The 16,595-nt window shown below is 40.8% G+C and overlaps 1 protein-coding gene and 1 long non-coding RNA gene across 14 annotated transcripts in view; one reads left to right on the top strand and one right to left on the bottom strand.

Moving 5' to 3' along the window:
* Positions 1-16,595, top strand: part of Cast (calpastatin) — a 109,581-nt gene that overhangs the window by 29,005 nt on the left and 63,981 nt on the right. The gene's annotated exons all lie outside the window — the stretch shown is intronic.
* LOC134485561 (uncharacterized) lies at positions 2,133-9,739 on the bottom strand. 3 transcript variants are annotated; one of them, XR_010063687.1, is made up of 3 exons: positions 8,092-9,411; positions 6,064-6,184; positions 2,133-5,203 (listed from the first exon to the last, which is right to left on the bottom strand). It is a non-coding gene; the product is annotated as an uncharacterized LOC134485561 (long non-coding RNA). The 3 variants fall into 3 exon arrangements; XR_010063689.1 differs by having other exon boundaries at positions 8,782-9,411; XR_010063688.1 differs by having other exon boundaries at positions 6,064-9,739.

The raw sequence follows: 16,595 nt of genomic DNA, 5'->3' as shown, positions 1-16,595 counted from the left end.
ATTCTCCAAATATAGCACATTTGACTGACCAGTGTAACTAACATGACTCAATCTTTCTTCAAGAGACTATGGATTGTATGAAGGCCATTCTTGTTCAAACTACCACACCAGGCATCTTGAATCATGTTTAGTTTATGAGATAGATGACTGTGTAAATAGGAAAGGCTTTTATTTTAATAATCATACATGTACTTTAATGTACTATAAATGACACTTTAAATTCATCATATCAATAATTTTGCTTAAGACAAGGCTAGATTATCAGTTTAAAGGGAAATCTATTTTAAAATTAATAATCATGATATATATGTAGCAGATTTTAAAATAATATGTAAATAATATATAAATAACTAACATTTGGTGATATGTTCCAGTTGGTAATTCTTATGTTTTTATATACATACTGAATATGTGGGAGTTATTGAGATGAAGTTTTTGATTCAGGACACCTGGAGTGAGGCTTGTATATCCTGCCTTTCTAACAAGCTCCCGGCTGTTGCTTTTGCTATGGTTTAGTGTTTAAATACCTCTGCCTTGGGTTACCTGTGTATCAATGGAGAATTTTGTGGAAATGAAGATTCTCAGGCTTGAGGCTACAGAATTGGTTCCCTAGAGTGGAGCAAAGCCTAGTACTTAAGTATTGAATAGGCGGCCCCATGTAGTGAAAATACCATAGTTTCTGAAAAACCCACTCAGTTGGAGGACAACACTCAGGGAAGATGACAACCACAGCAGTGGCTGGTGAGGGAATCAGTAATTAAGTAACATCCTTGCCTATTTCTGAGCATGGAAACCCCTATCTCCCTGGCCCGCAAGCTAAGAACTGCTGTAAAGTTCACTTCTATCTCTGTGGTTACTATTCTGACTCATCTGGAGCACAGAAGCCTGCCCCACTGCCTTCATTGAAGAACTCACAGCTACCTAATGCCAGAAGCCAGAGTAAAAGGAAAAGGAAAATAATCCACTGGGAGATGCACCTCGACAAGGCAGAAGGCAGATAGTACCACTGTGCTAACAATGGAATGTGGAGAACACAGCAGTTAAGGGGAGAGCTCCCCTCTTTTAATGATCTCTAATTATCATCTCTTTATTGGCTGAATGCATCCTGAGTCTTTGCTCATCTGTCATTACCTGGGTCTAAGGTCTCATTTGTCAAACACTGTACACCTACACTTCCTCAAGTTTAAGCCCAAGCAGAGGGGCCAGGGTGGTTATCCTAGTTGGTTTATGCCTTTAGGAAAACATTGATTTCCTTATGTCTTTTAAAATATGGTAACTAACTGCATCAGTCACTCTGTAACTTGGCTTTCTTTTCAAAAAGTATTGCCTTTCCCTTAATTAATTAATTAATTAATTATCAACCTAGAATAGCAGTATAGATTTCTGAATTTATAAATTTGGTGGTTTCAGATCTATTCTTCAGTTTTCAATCATGAAAATGATTTAGTACAATTCATATTATGTTAAGCTGTTCTTCTAAAAATCCAATATGAAGTTTTAGAGATTTTTATAATCTGGGATTATCACTGCCATCTTTCATTAACTTCATGGCTTCAATCATTGAGGTTATTTTGTTAGTCAAAAAGTGTTATCCTGGAGCAGTAGACCTGCCAGCCTTTGCTGCTGCGTATAGTACATAGTGTGTGTCCTACATAGTGTGTATTACGGGATACAGAGGAAGTTAACCAGTTTGGATATGCCAAGCCCTACTAAGAAGCACCACTAGGGAGCACTAATGGATTTCGGCCCAGGCGCTGCTGCAGGTTTCAGGTTTCAGGGCCAGCGTTCTGCGGAGGAGGGCGGGAGCCCTGGCATACCTCGCCCCGCCTTGTGAGCCTTGTGCGTCACTCTGCAGGTTCAGTTTAGGCTGGGAACTGAAACGGCAGAGGTTGAATTCGACCGACCCGGAATGCTGTCATTCCCTAAACCAAGCTGAAGTCTTGGCGCCAGTCACACTCTGAGTAAGTACTGACCTAGGTCATACTGCTTCAAAGCCGCTCCTGTCTGTCACAGGCCCAGAATGTATTCCCGGCCAGGGACACATTCTCTTACTGTTGTTATTGAAAGATCCCACGCAGAGAGACCCTTACTCAAGTCTTGGGAAATTGCGGACCCCAGACACAGAGAGACCATTTTGGATGTAATAAGCAAAGGCGAGGTTTATTACGGAGACCTATTACAGAGATCTCCGGGCCGACACATATCCCGCGCAGGAGACAGAGGTGTCGGCCCCGAAACTCAAAAGTCAGAGGGTTATATAGAGAAGGCTAGGGGGTTTTGGCGTGGTTACATACAATTGGCTCATTCAAACATAGCAGTGAGAACAAAGCAGAAAGAGTACGTGCTAGAAGTCAGGGGCTTATCAGGGGCCGGAGGATGGCCCTCAGTGAGCTGGGGGGAGATGTCTTCCTGCCAGACGTCCCATGAATCAGTCCCATTAACTCAGGCTGGTTCTTGCATTCCTTTTCTTTATGGCTTGTCAGTCCTGCCTGAACAGTGTTTCCTGTGCTCCTTTATCTTTATGGCCTGTTAGTCTTGGCTGCAGGGCTTAGCCCTGGGTCTGTGGCCTTTTGGGGTTTATTCTTTTAATTTTTATATTTTTAAACCTAGAATTCGTATAATTTTCTTTTCATTCCCGTCTTCTCCTACTAAATAATTCTAATCTTAGAATTTTGATATCAAGTCTCGTATTTGGTCTCACCAGTTGTCCTAACTGACTGGTACTGTTGTCTCACAACCATCAACCGCACAGCACCCACTCAATTTTTAACAAAAGCAATTAACCTGTTTGTCACGCAGGAGCCAAAAACTAAAACCAAGAAAATTATTAATAATGGCCCAGCTGTAGCAGAGTGTAGGGTAGTCATCCAGGGAGATCTACTAAACTAGCTCTCGAACCATCTCTGATGTGTTTTTCTGTCTGTCTTTTGTCTAACCTTTTTTTAAGTTTATTTATGGAGTCTTTAATTATTCTTGAATGGTCTGTATAGAAGCAACATTTTTTTTTCAGTATAGCACACAGACTCCTTTTTTAAGGAATATCAGGTCTAATCTTTTTTTTATTTTGAAGGACTACCTCTGAGAGGGAGGTTAGGTATTCTTGGAGGTCAGCTAAAAAGTCTTTTACTCTTTTTATATCTGAGTCAATGGCAGTTCTGAATTCTCTATAAGCCTTGTATTGTAGGGCAACAGCAGATGTCCTTGTGCTGCCCTTGTAGCACCTAGATAGCCCTAGCCCTAAGTAATTCTCAACTCCTTTTTTTTGTCTCTTACTAAGTCTTTAGCATCAGGATTCCAATCTGGACACTATCTGAACCTATACACCAAGGTCATGACTGTCTTTCAGAACTTCTAAACTTATATAGGTTGTGATCCCTGAGGCACAGTCCCAAGAAGTGTTAGGAGTACTAACATATGTAATGTTACATCATTTGTAATAGAAATCAAGCCTATCCCACACCTATCTTGATAGAACCCAGGACAAACATGACTGAATTTCCCTCTAGGTCCCAGCTCTCAGCCCTAACAGCTAGTACACGGCTGGTGAGGGCTGAGAATTGACGGCTGTCAGGGTGGTCAGCAGCACCAGGCACGGTCCTTTCCAGCGAGGCTCGAGTGTCTGGGCTCAGTGTAGCTGCTTCCGACCTGGAACTGATGGGATGTCTCAGGGGTCTCCGGGGCATAGGCTGCTGTCAGCTGTGAGCAGATTTCTTTCTGTATCACCTGTAGGTCTTTTAGCCTGGCACACAAATCATTATTACTATGGCACTATGACATGTTGGTTCAGTAACATCATCTAATACAGTCAGGGGAGCTTAGGCCCCATATAAGATCTCAAAGGGGGTAAAGCTGAGTCTGGAAGGGGTATTTCTTGCTCTGAAGAGAGCAAGAGGGAAGGAGTGTCACCCAGTCTGTGCCAGTCTCCATGGTCAATTTGTTTAGGGTCTCTTTTAGAGTTCTGTTTATTTACTCTACCTGTCTTGAACTTTGAGGTCTGTAAATATAATGTAATTTCCAATCGACCTCTAAATATTTGGCCACACCCTGGCTTACCTTGGCAACGAAAGTAGGACCGTTGTCTGACCAGATTACCTTGGGCATTCCAGACCTGGGGAAGATTTCTTTCAGTATCTTCTTGATGATTGTAGAGGCCGTCTCTCGTTTGGTGAGGAAAGCTTCTGTCTATTTCTGAAAAAGTATCTACAAGCACTAGGAGATTATATTTTTCTGGTTTTATCTCAGTGAAGTTCATTTCGACTTTTCGTTAAACTCTCTAGGTCTCTTTGTCCTGTTTGTTTGTTAAGCATTTATTTATTGACGTATTTTATACTTTTTTATTGTCTCTCTTGGCTAAAATCTTAAAGTCTATTATATATATTTTAACTATTTGGACAAACTTCTTATCTCTTAAATGAGTCTATTTTTTTTTTTTTTTTTTGGTTCTTTTTTTCGGAGCTGGGGACCGAACCCAGGGCCTTGCGCTTCCTAGGTAAGCGCTCTACCACTGAGCTAAATCCCCAGCCCAAGTCTATTTTTTTATTTGGCAAAGTGAGTCTTTTCTTTGTTCTCTGGGGAGTATAGCTTCCCCTCAAGTGTGCCATTGTCCTTTATCTTTTAAGCAATTTGGGCCTTTTCTAAGTGAGGCCATCCCTTAGTCTAATCCTAGTTCTCAGTGGCTGTCTCTTGCAGGCCTGTAACCAGGATAGGCTCCTGTATAGCCATTTCCCGAGCCACTTTATCTGTTTTGTCACTGCCCCATGTCACTGAATCTCTTCCCTCCTGTTTTCCTGGGCAATGAATAGTACTCACAGTTGTTGGCTTCATCCGGGCATCCAAGAGATGGCAAAGGCATCTGTGGCGCTGATGTGCTGGGGGGGTAGAGGTTCAGCCATTCTAGATGACATTGTGTTGTCCACCATGGCAGCACCCACTTATCTCTGACCTTTATTCATGAAGAGAACTGTTCCCGTCTGTGGACAAGGTCCTCGGCTTTCAGCAGGGGTCAATCAGCCAGTCGCACAGGTCTTTCCTCCACCCATGTGCTTCTGTCAGTGTTTGACACTCGTGCTGTGGTGGCTCCAGGTCCGGATTGGGCAGCAAGGTGACCAGATTGTCCCCAACCGGTGGAGAATCTAGTCCATGGCTGCTGACCAGTGGTCCCATCTTTGGACACTCTATCAGCCACTCTATCACAGTTTAAGTCCTGGATTGGGTGATAATTGTTAGTGCCCGGCTGGCAGGAACGGTGTGTTCCAAGCAGAAAAGCACTAACTCATTCATCTCCCAGCATCAGTTACTGGTGTACTGAGACAGGTCTTAAGCTCCACATATACAGTCTATAGATATGTATACACATGGCCTCATCCAGCCATTTCAGCCCACGCAAGCCAATTTGGAGAGCAATTTTCTCATGAGCAAGGGATAGGGGCAGTCAGGGATGACCATGAATTAGTGGGTGGGTTACCCGGCCCACGCCAAGGTCCACTGTTCTTCGGGCAGTCCATAAGTATTGTTCGTTGTCAGTAGCTCCTTGCACTCAAGGTCTTTGGATATTGGCCCACAGGGGGGCATAGGAGCACAGAGCATTGGGTCCCTGTATCCACAAAACAACTGGGCGGGCTTCCCTTCCATCTCTGTGCATAGCCAGCACCAAGAGGCTCTCCAGTGTCCCCTCTTGTTCTTTCTGGGGCAGTCCCTGACCCAATATCCTTTTTCTTCGTATTAGGCACACTGATCTTTAGTCAGGAATTCTCTTCTGTTGCCAGGTACTATCTTCCTAGGTTCCCTAACTACTGTGGCCAGTATATGTTCCTCTCTCGTCTTTTATCTCTCTTTATCTCTCTAACTTCCTCTTCTTTTTGTCTCTTTTTTTTTTTTAGCTTTCTGTTCTTTTTACCTCTTTCTCTGTAACTTGTACTAACTCTCAGCAACTTAACTTAACCCTTTAAATTTTTGTAACTTTTTCTTCATATCCTTTCTTTATCTTAGCCAGATTGGTGGGGCATTTTCTAGCCCCTCAGAGACCCACCCTTGGAGCCTGGCGGCAGACCTGGCACTCCCTACCTTTAGGCGTCTGAAGAGAGCAGGCAGAAGTGAGGGCCTTCTATCCATCTCTGGAACACTTTTTCTGGCCTCTAGTAGGATTCCGTCTTTCCTCGGTGGTAAAGAAGACCTGTAACAGTTACTAACAAGCATCTCAAATGGGATGGTGAGAAAACAAGAGAATCTTGAGAATAGAGGTCCACTGAAGAGGGCAAATAGCATTTAGTCACACAGCTAAGCCAAGAGGCTTTCTTGGGACAAAAAGACCTTGTGTCTGTGAAACAGAAAAGTGAGCAGAGGGGCAGCCTATCTGTTACCGGCTGTCTCTCTGGACTTAGATTTTCCCTTAAGGAGTACCTTCCTTTAGTGCCAGCTCAGTGGCTTTATCACTCAAGAGACCCATCCTCTAAATGGCACTAGGCTTTCAGTAACAACTAATAATAAAAGGATGGAGAGACGATAGAACCTGAGTGTTAGATACTAAGCAGCTGACAAAAGAATTGTAACCAGTTCACCTGGGGCTTCTTGTCTCTTATATCTAATAAAGAGATTGTTAATACTATAGTACCAACCTTTAATAAAAAAAACTATAGCTCTCTCCATGTCTCTGAATATCAGGACTGTAGTAGTAGTCCTTTACCAAACTGTCTCAGTGGGCTAAGGGCCCATGGAAACGAAAACATTAATCCTGACCTCGGCCACAGCCAAAGCCTGAATTCTAAATTTAAACTGGCAAAACAAAACAAAGTTCTTTACAGTTTGTTGTAGATTCTTTGAAACTATTTTAGGGGCTTCTCTGCCCCCCAACCTGGGACATTTCTACCACAGGGGCAGGAACTGGCTGCTGTGGGGATAGGATCAAAGGCATTCTCCATGCTAATGATGACCAGTGAGAAAAGTAATTTAATGCTGGAGACTGGCTCCTCTCTTGGAATAGGGCCAGCAGATAAGGCAGGCTCCTTAAAGAACTTCTCTTAATGAGCACCCTCTTTCTGTGAGCAAGAGTTGAAGGTCTGGTCACTAAAAGCAGAAATTCCTTTCTTGTTCTTGTTTTTCTTAGAGTCCTCTCCCACCTCACTCTCAGCCTTTTTAGATTATTCTTTATGTAGCATTTTTAACACAGCCTGTCCCTTTTTTATAGCCTGTTGACAGCATTTCTGATCTTTTAGGCAGCTATGCACTAAGTGTCATACCGGCTGAAACTCCACCTTTAAGATTCTTTGTTTCTAAGCAAAATTTAAATCCTTTTCCAGCTTATCTCAGCTGTCCACCATGAGATTCCCAGAGATCGCAAACCAAGGTGTAGTAATTCACTAAGAAATCTTTTTATAGTGTTTCTTTTTACCTTAAGCCTTTTTCTTTTAAACAGCTCCTGAAGAGCCAGAAAAATTGGGAGAGACTTGAGAAGTCCCCATGCTCGCTGCAGCAGCTCCGCAGCTAATTTCGCTCCCCCCTACTGTGTGTTTCAAGCACAAGCACAGATAAAACACTATGTTTTAAAAAATTAACGTTGGCTATCAACCAAAACACCGACACTAGAGCGGGGTCCATAAAATTAAGTTTCTTACTCACTATACTTGTTTCATACCGGAGGCCTAATCTGGGGAACTTTTTTATTTACGAGCAGTTTTGTCCTCAAGGTTTTTGTTAATGTCTGTTTACACAACTGTTAACAGCAGCTAGGCTGATCAAGGGGAGTAAAGGGAGGGGTCTCTCTCCTTGGGGAGGAGGCTCAAGAGAGAAAGACAAAACTCCCTGGCAGAAAACAATTTCTCTCAAGCAAATTATTTTTAACTCTTAACTTAAGCACCAAGAGGACCAAGTAAAACTCTTTGACGAACAAAGCAAACAGTTTCATGATTTCAAACACAGTCATCAGTCCAAGATTTTAAACACAGTCGTCAGTCCAAATTCGAACACAGTCGTCAGTCCAAAATTCAAAAACGAAACAAAAGCCAAAAAGACACTCGACAATACCACAGAAAACAAGCCAGACAAACAAGACCAAGACAAAGCATCTTATAACCAACTTTCACAGATGTCTGGTACCTTCAGTACGTGGCCCAAACTGCAGCTTAACCTTAGCTGCTTTTGGGATGAGATGGACCATCTGATTCCACCTCCCAACAGGATTCCAGAGTGTCCTCTTGTCTTAACGACCAAGCACACTTGTCCGTGCCTATATTTAAATAGGCAGCCGAACTCGACCTCTGACGGAGTGGGATTCCTCGTCCACTCCCGCCTAGGTAAAAGGAGCATTCCATCTCCTTTGTTCCAGAAAACCAAAGTCAGGTCCTCCTGACTGTCTATAGCCGGGCTCTCCCGACTGTTCTCCGCCCGTGGAACGTCTTCCAGGGGCTGCAGCCTTGCGGGCCCGGGGCGTCCCCCCTTCCGCAGCCAGGGGGTCCTCACGGACCACAAAGGCAGCTGCACTGAGTGGGGATACACATCCACTCTCCTACAGGGCAGGAACACACATCCACCCTCCTAGCACAGGGCAGGAATACACATCCACCCTCTCAGCACAAGGCAGGAACACACATCTGCCCTCTTACCACAGGGCAGGAATACCCATCTGCCCTCTTAACACAGGGCAGGAATACCCATCTGCCCTCTTACCACAGACCAGTACTAAGACACACATATATACACACACGGCGGAACCAAAACAGAGACAGACACAGACTGACAATTGCGGCGCCGCTCACACAGAAACACTCAGACAAACATCCAACTCACCTCCAAGGGGTCTTCGGAGTCTGGGGTAGTCGCGCAGATCCCGGACGAGCCCCCATAAATATGAAAGATCCCACGCAGAGAGACCCTTACTCAAGTCTTGGGAAATTGCGGACCCCAGACACAGAGAGACCATTTTGGATGTAATAAGCAAAGGCGAGGTTTATTACGGAGACCTATTACAGAGATCTCCGGGCCGACACATATCCCGCGCAGGAGACAGAGGTGTCGGCCCCGAAACTCAAAAGTCAGAGGGTTATATAGAGAAGGCTAGGGGGTTTTGGCGTGGTTACATACAATTGGCTCATTCAAACATAGCAGTGAGAACAAAGCAGAAAGAGTACGTGCTAGAAGTCAGGGGCTTATCAGGGGCCGGAGGATGGCCCTCAGTGAGCTGGGGGGAGATGTCTTCCTGCCAGACGTCCCATGAATCAGTCCCATTAACTCAGGCTGGTTCTTGCATTCCTTTTCTTTATGGCTTGTCAGTCCTGCCTGAACAGTGTTTCCTGTGCTCCTTTATCTTTATGGCCTGTTAGTCTTGGCTGCAGGGCTTAGCCCTGGGTCTGTGGCCTTTTGGGGTTTATTCTTTTAATTTTTATATTTTTAAACCTAGAATTCGTATAATTTTCTTTTCAGTTATGACTGAAGTTTGTATTTCTTTCCAGATAGGCTCTAAGTTTGAAGGAAATTAACTTACCAGCCTTGCTGTCCATAATACTCTTAATGATCTTATAGCATGGAATGTCTCTGCTGACTGGACATGAAAGATTACAAAACATGGGTTTGTGTCCCCTGGACCTCATGTTGAAAAATCATTAACATCTTATTTAATGATTTGGCTTGACACTTTCTGATCTTTAGCATTAGATGCTCCCTGACCCCACCTACGCTGAAGGTCTGTGACTCCCCCCTCCCCCGCTCCCAAGCCCCTCCTTCATGACTTGTGTTTCAGAGAATGAGCTCACTGTATGTGACCTTTCTGTGTACCTGACACTTACTGGGTGTGGTGGAGCAAGTGTTGTAACATGTTTTAGCTCTGTTTTCCTGAATACAACCAGAGACTGTAGAAAGATAACATCACCAATAGAAACTTTTAAGAACATGTTGTTTTATCAGATTTCAGGATGTCTTCTGTAATGTTAAGGTCCCACATTCTCCAGTTGTTTATACTTTCTGAGAAGGAAGTTCATTATTCCCTCTGTGATCCCTGAGAAAATGAGGCAGAAAGTTTATGCACCTCATTCAGTGTGACTTGGGAGCCAGGGAGTCTTAAAGAACACCCCCCCCCCCCATGTGTCCTATTCATCAGTGAGAGCAATGCTTACTCAGCAACTCTGGAAAGTTCCTGCTTGTCAAGATGTTTTTCTAGAGGAAATTTCTGCCTTGCACAGTAGCTCCTTAAGGACAGCTCAAAGGTGGAAAATGTATTCCCTGACCAATGGTTGATATTTTGCTTGTGGGAATGAATTTGACTTTTGTGCAATGATTTTCCAGTATCTGAAATGAGTATTAAATTTCACTAGGATGTGATAAGTGGTGCCACTTGGATTCTAAGAGGCATAAAGTGCTAAAATGAAGTGGAAAAGGCTAGCAAATTTACTTCAAACTAGAAAATTAGCATTAAAGACTGATGGAGAAGGGAGACAGCCATTCGGGTGTGAGAAGCTAAAGAGGGAAACTCTGGGTGTGTGTGTGTGTGTGTGTGTGTGTGTGTGTGTGTGTGTGTGTGTGTGTGTGTGTGTGTGTTTTAATTTTGTGTCTGTTACAAACTTGAGCTTTGCAAGCTTTGAGATGGCATTTATGAAGCAGCCATTCTGATAAGAATGCTGTCTTTGTGGCAGTTCAGTTGTTTTGACAGAGGATTCCCAGAGCATAAAGGGAGCTGATTATATAGAGTTAGTCTCCAGCAATTTACTTTCAGTTCTCTGTTAGAACTGGATAAGAATATATCTCTCCCACTAGGAAAATGTAAGAGGTATAGTGTAAAACAATAATTTAGAAGACTGAAACCAGAAAGAAAACTACCAGCCAAATCCAAGTAATTAATCGGAGCTAACTTCTTAAAAATGTCAGATGTTAGTTTTTCTATTGATGATTTATAAGAACAATTGTATCTCACAACTTAGGCAGAAGTACTTCCTTCCCTCAAATATGAACTGTCTGATGAATCTAGGCTTGTATTCCTATGCACACATATATCTTTGTATCTTCACCCTTTTTATAGCTTACAGTTCCCACATTTTGGAAATATTATGAATCTGAAATCTATATATTTCATTCTTATGTTTGGCCAGAGAACATATTTTTCCAATATGCTGCATGAATAATAGGACTTCTGGAATAGCACAGTGGTTCTTCATAAATAATTATATGTTGCTCTGAATGGCTAGAAGGAAAGTAAGTTGGCTACCTGATGCTTTTCAACATATTCTTGGCACTTTTCATGACAGTCCCGACTTTTTCTGTTAACTCCATATTTTAAGGCTAATTTACAACATCTAGAACTTGATGGCTTCTGAGTAAGTCTGTTTATTTGAACATTAGCTATTTTGGTAACAACTGTGCTCATGCTATTAACAAAGAGGCATTGATTAGTTCTTCCCGAGTAGTGCTCTATTATCTACACTAAACAGGAGTAAGTTAGTTCAAAGTGACTGCCATAGGGCCTCATAAAAATAATTAGCAAATTCAATTAATATTGAAACAATATTAATCCTTATGACTATATTTCCTGAAAAATATTGTATTCTCACCTACACTGAGCATTGATGTATCATGGTCATGGTGCAGATATAAAACACTTTTATTATATCCATTTAAAAATTTAGAAATGCAATATCCACCCAATTTATTACTTCCTATGTCTATTAAACAGCTCTCTGTACTTACCAAACATTGAGTCTTATTACATGGGAAGTTATTACATAATCCAGTCTTGTTGGCCTATAGTGACGTCAGTGAATTCAAGTTTTACTATTCTGTGAGCCTGTAAAAAACATAAATTTATCTCTGAATCTCTACAGTATCTGCCATGATACCTTCAACGAAGCATTTGCTCAATAATTATTTCATTAAATGGATTGCAAAATATCTGACCCTCATTTCTATTTTTGCTATAATACACTCAAACTGTAGTCAAGTAACAAACATGTTAAGTTTCAAAAACCATATTTGCAATTTGTAGAGAACCAATAATAACGAATGTTGTTTTACCATTGCTATCTAACCCGAAAGAAGTCTCTACATTGATGCAACAGTACCCAGGGACTCTGTTTATATTAAAACAAAACCAATTTGCAGATTTAAAAACCCTGTGGTTAGATGCTCTTGACTACCTTCCCTTGTGTATGGATTGGATTTGCATTCTCTGTCATGTATGTCAGAGATTTTCATTTTGTCCTGTAGCTTTCCACAGCTAAGCTGGAAACCTCATAGCAGCAGCAGCAGCAGCTGTCCAAACTTCTTTTCAGTGTCCAGTTACTGATTTTGAAGTGTGTGTGTGTGTGTGTGTGTGTGTGTGTGTGTGTGTGTGTGTGTGTGTTTAATGTACAAAGTACACCAAGGTATAAAATAGGAGAGGGAAGCTTATGGACAGCTAGAATTACCTGCCCCAGAATTTTATGCGTTTCCTACCTCCAGTGACACATTTGGGTCACTCAAGTTTCCGACTTCATATTTGGCATCTAGCATCTGGAGGATGTGTGCCTTTAGCTAAAGCAAATTCCACTGTGTTTGTAAATTCATGATCATCCATTGCCCAGTGCAAGGAATTTTGGGATGGTGTTCAATATGTGCTTGTGGCTCATCTGTTCTTTGTATTTCCCAGCTTCATGCCAATAACTCCGCACAAGGCCTGTAGCAGGATTCCTCTCATCTGGACTTACTGGGTTCCCAGTTCCAGCCGTGGGGTTTCTTTCTGACATCATTGTGAGCCAATTATCTTCCAGTGTGCTCAGAGGAGGTTTCAACAACCGTTAGGCTAAATGATTCATATAACATTTCATTTTCCCTTCTCAGTATTTGTATATTTATAAGATAAAGGTACTTAAGACATATTAATATATCTTAACCTAATAACATAATATTACATATATTTATATATGTCATATACATAAATATGACATATTTATAAATGAAAAACCAGAGTCTCAAAGAGTTTAAATATGTAACAGATAGCAAGATTAACCTTGATTCTGGTTATTGTTTGTTGACAAATCATACAAAGTATAGGACTTAGCTTACTTATAAATTTTATGTATAACTAAGCAGAACGTATATCAAAATTTAAGTAAGCACTGGAAATCAACTTACACTTTTATTGTTGTACCTATTGTGTTAATATTATTTGATTTTTTTTAAATAAATAAGGTTTATGTCTATTGATTGGAATTGGGAAATCTGCTGGTTAGTTTTGTGTCAGCTTGATGCAAGCTAAAGTCATTTGAGAGGAGGGAGACTTAATTGAGAAAATGCCCCCATAAGATTGACAAATGTCTAGGCCATTTTTTGTATTAGTTATTGATGGGAAAGGGCCTAGCTCACTGTGGATGGTACCACCCCTGGTTTATGGTTCTGTGTTCTATTAGAGAGCAGAATAAGCAAGCCACGAGGAGCAAGCCAGATAGCAGCACTCCATGGACTCTGCTTCAGTTCCTTCTTCCAGGTTTCATTGAATTTTTGCTTGGCTTCCCTCAATGTACTGGGACATGGATAAATAAGCCAATTAAAATCTTCCCTCCCCAAGATGGTTTTGGTCATGGTGTTTCATCACAGCAGTAGTTATCCTAACTAAGATAGAAGTAGTAGCTTAATTGGTCTTCTTTAAACCATTTAAATCGGCAGCACAAAAAGAAATATTAGCCATCTTTTAATATAGAAAATATTACTACTTATTAATGCTAAATATTATTAATAATAATAATAATGGCATATATTAATAGGAGTTCTAATACTGTTATATAGTTGAAGTATTAGTGGTATGTAACTAAAAATTCCCTTGCCATGTAAGAAATACAGGACTTTTGCTCAGATTGAGAGATAAGCAGTATTGCTCATTTTGTTAAATTTCAATTGAATTTCAATATACTTTAAAATATACCTTATTCCACTGCATTTCTGCTTGAAATGAGAGTGGAGTGAATTAGTAATAAACTGGGGGGGGGGGTGCTTGCTGCTCTGTGAAATAGGCACAGGACAGTTCAGAACTATGCTAAAGGTCACACAGCACTCATGTGATCCAGACTCAGAGTCAAGACCCACAGATACCAATTATTCTCTTTGCAGTCATGCTGACTCTTCAGTATTTGTAAAGATGTTACTTTCTATCAGTGTATATTTTGAATTTCCTAGTGCCATTTTATTTCATTCCCCATTTTAATTTTAGTCATCAGAAAGTCAGCTTGAATAAGAAAACATTGTTATAATTTTTGCCATTTTAACACTTTTATTGTTCAGAGCCAGACACTATGATGCATACCTATAATCCCAGCATTGCAAAGGCAAGGTTAGTTTCTTCTTTGAGAATGATAAAGAAGATTAGTGTATAACTTTTCAGAGCAATGATAACCATAGGACTGCCTGTCATTATAGGACAAATTGAATCAAAGTCAGTAAACTCTTACTGGTTAACTTTGACTTAATGACTTATGTGGACTTTTCTAAGCTTATAGGATGGTCAATGATAGGACTCATAATCAGACACCGTCACCTACTCTTTGATCTTTCTAGCTTGTGTTGAGATCATATATTAGCTGTGGTTATTGTCCAATTGCTAGGCAGCATTTATGTGTTTATTTTTATTACATCAGAGGCCAAAGTTTCATGTATGCTCCACTGCCAAGAGAGATTAATGTTTTGGCACTCAATTTTTATCTTAGATTAGTCATCTTTTTCAATGTGCTCTCATAAATGTATGACGGTCTCTGATGAGCTGTTACTATTCTTCTTTCCCGGATTGCTTCATTCTGAAGTACTAGATCAGCTACACTTTGAGGTGAATATCTGTAGGATTTCCCCATATCCAAGTTATGTGTAAGCTATTTTGCTTATCTGGAATGCTTACCTCATTTAAGAATTCATTTGCAGTTTTTGTAACCTCCAACATTTTTAGTTTTTTTTTAAGTTGAATAAATGAAATTTGTCATAGCAGAATATTCATGAACCTTGTCCATGAACCTTGTCCATGAACCTTGTGTTCAGGCCTAGGCTCTATCACTTCCAAGCCTCACTTTGTTCATTTATTAAATATTGGTAATGATGTTTACTTCCTAAGTATTTGTAGAGATGTCCTGAAATCAGGCATGTAAAGCATTTGTCCTAGTTCCTGACAAGATTCTGTGCTTCCTCATCTCCCTATTGATCACATTATACTAAATATGCAATAAATAGCAACTCTTTCTTTGATGCCTTTCCTAACCATCTCTGGGATCATACTTGAGAAATACAGACTATGTCTGCTAATTACCTGTTATATTTAGTTCTACATTAGGTATTCTTAGGACCAACAACTTGCTAGCACACTTTTGCGTTCTTCCTAAAATAGCTCAACTTCATTTATAAATAACCATTTGTTTCTCTGCTACCAGATTTACATGTTGTTATATACATGTATTGTATAGCTCACAGTACATCCCAAACTCTCTGCCTTAATGCTGTAGAGCCCACAATGATTCTTATGTGTTTGATTTTGAATTAGGTTTTAGTCATTTCATTTTAGAATATCTTATTGTTTGTAATTATTGTAACCTCCCTGTTCAATTTATATTGAAATTATATGCAATTATAAGAAATTGCATGATAGATGACTATATTGTAGCTCTTACTAAAAGCACACTTGAGGAAGGAACCCAGTCTGGTGTGACAGCAGGCAGTAAACAGAGAAGGGTCGATATTTCACGATAAAGCTGCAGACAGATTGATTGTTGTCAAATGGAAAAGTAGAGCACAGGCATGGGGCTTGACATTTTTGATAACCTTCAATAAAGGCTCACCCAAAAGTATAAAGGCCCATCAGTGCTCCAGTTCGGGATACTTTAAGGATCTCATTGCTAACTTGGGAAAGGAAGCAAGGTCTACCTTCGGAGAACAAAATCTAATATATCTGGTGTTGTATTCAGTATTTTATCAACTGAACCATCAGGCAGAGGTGAGGAAAGAGATTGACATGAGTGTAGAGGAATTTTAATCTAGAAACATGGCTGCTCTGCCAAGAGATTGAATCCAATGACCTTTAGGTTTATGTGATCCAGCTGTAATGCAGACATGCCACACACCTTTAATCCCTCTGACTTGAACACACACACACACACACACACACACACACACACACACACACACACGAGAGAGAGAGAGAGAGAGAGAGAGAGAGAGAGAGAGAGAGAGAGAGAGAGAGAGATTGATTGATTTTACTGTGACAATTTTACAGAGACACGTTGCCGGTGAAAACAGAACAAGCAAGATAATCAGAAGGAGACAGAAGATTAGAGCAGATTGCCAGTCAGTCAGATTGAGGTCAAGCAGAGCAATTCAGCAATTCAGTCAGCAGCCAATTTGAATCAGTCATTTTGAAGAGGAGTTTCAAGTCAGAACAACTGAGTTGATCCAGCCAGCTTGAGTTCAGAAAGAGAAAGAAAAGGTAAACTTGTTCAGAAGTGAGCATTTGAGATGATAGTTAATGTCAGGCAAATAAAAGTTACTTTATAAATCTGGCTGGCTGGCTCCAGTGGAGGTAGTGAAGATATAAAAGCCATGTATATATGCCTGGAAAGAACTCAAATGCCTCCAGCACCCAAGCATTATGTTTAGGTTTATGTTAGGTT

Source organism: Rattus norvegicus, chromosome 2 (assembly GCF_036323735.1).
Source record: "Rattus norvegicus strain BN/NHsdMcwi chromosome 2, GRCr8, whole genome shotgun sequence".
Taxonomy (NCBI): Eukaryota; Metazoa; Chordata; class Mammalia; order Rodentia; family Muridae; genus Rattus; species Rattus norvegicus.
The sequence above is the reverse complement of the archived record's forward strand: the minus strand, read 5'-3'. Positions and strand labels throughout refer to the sequence as shown.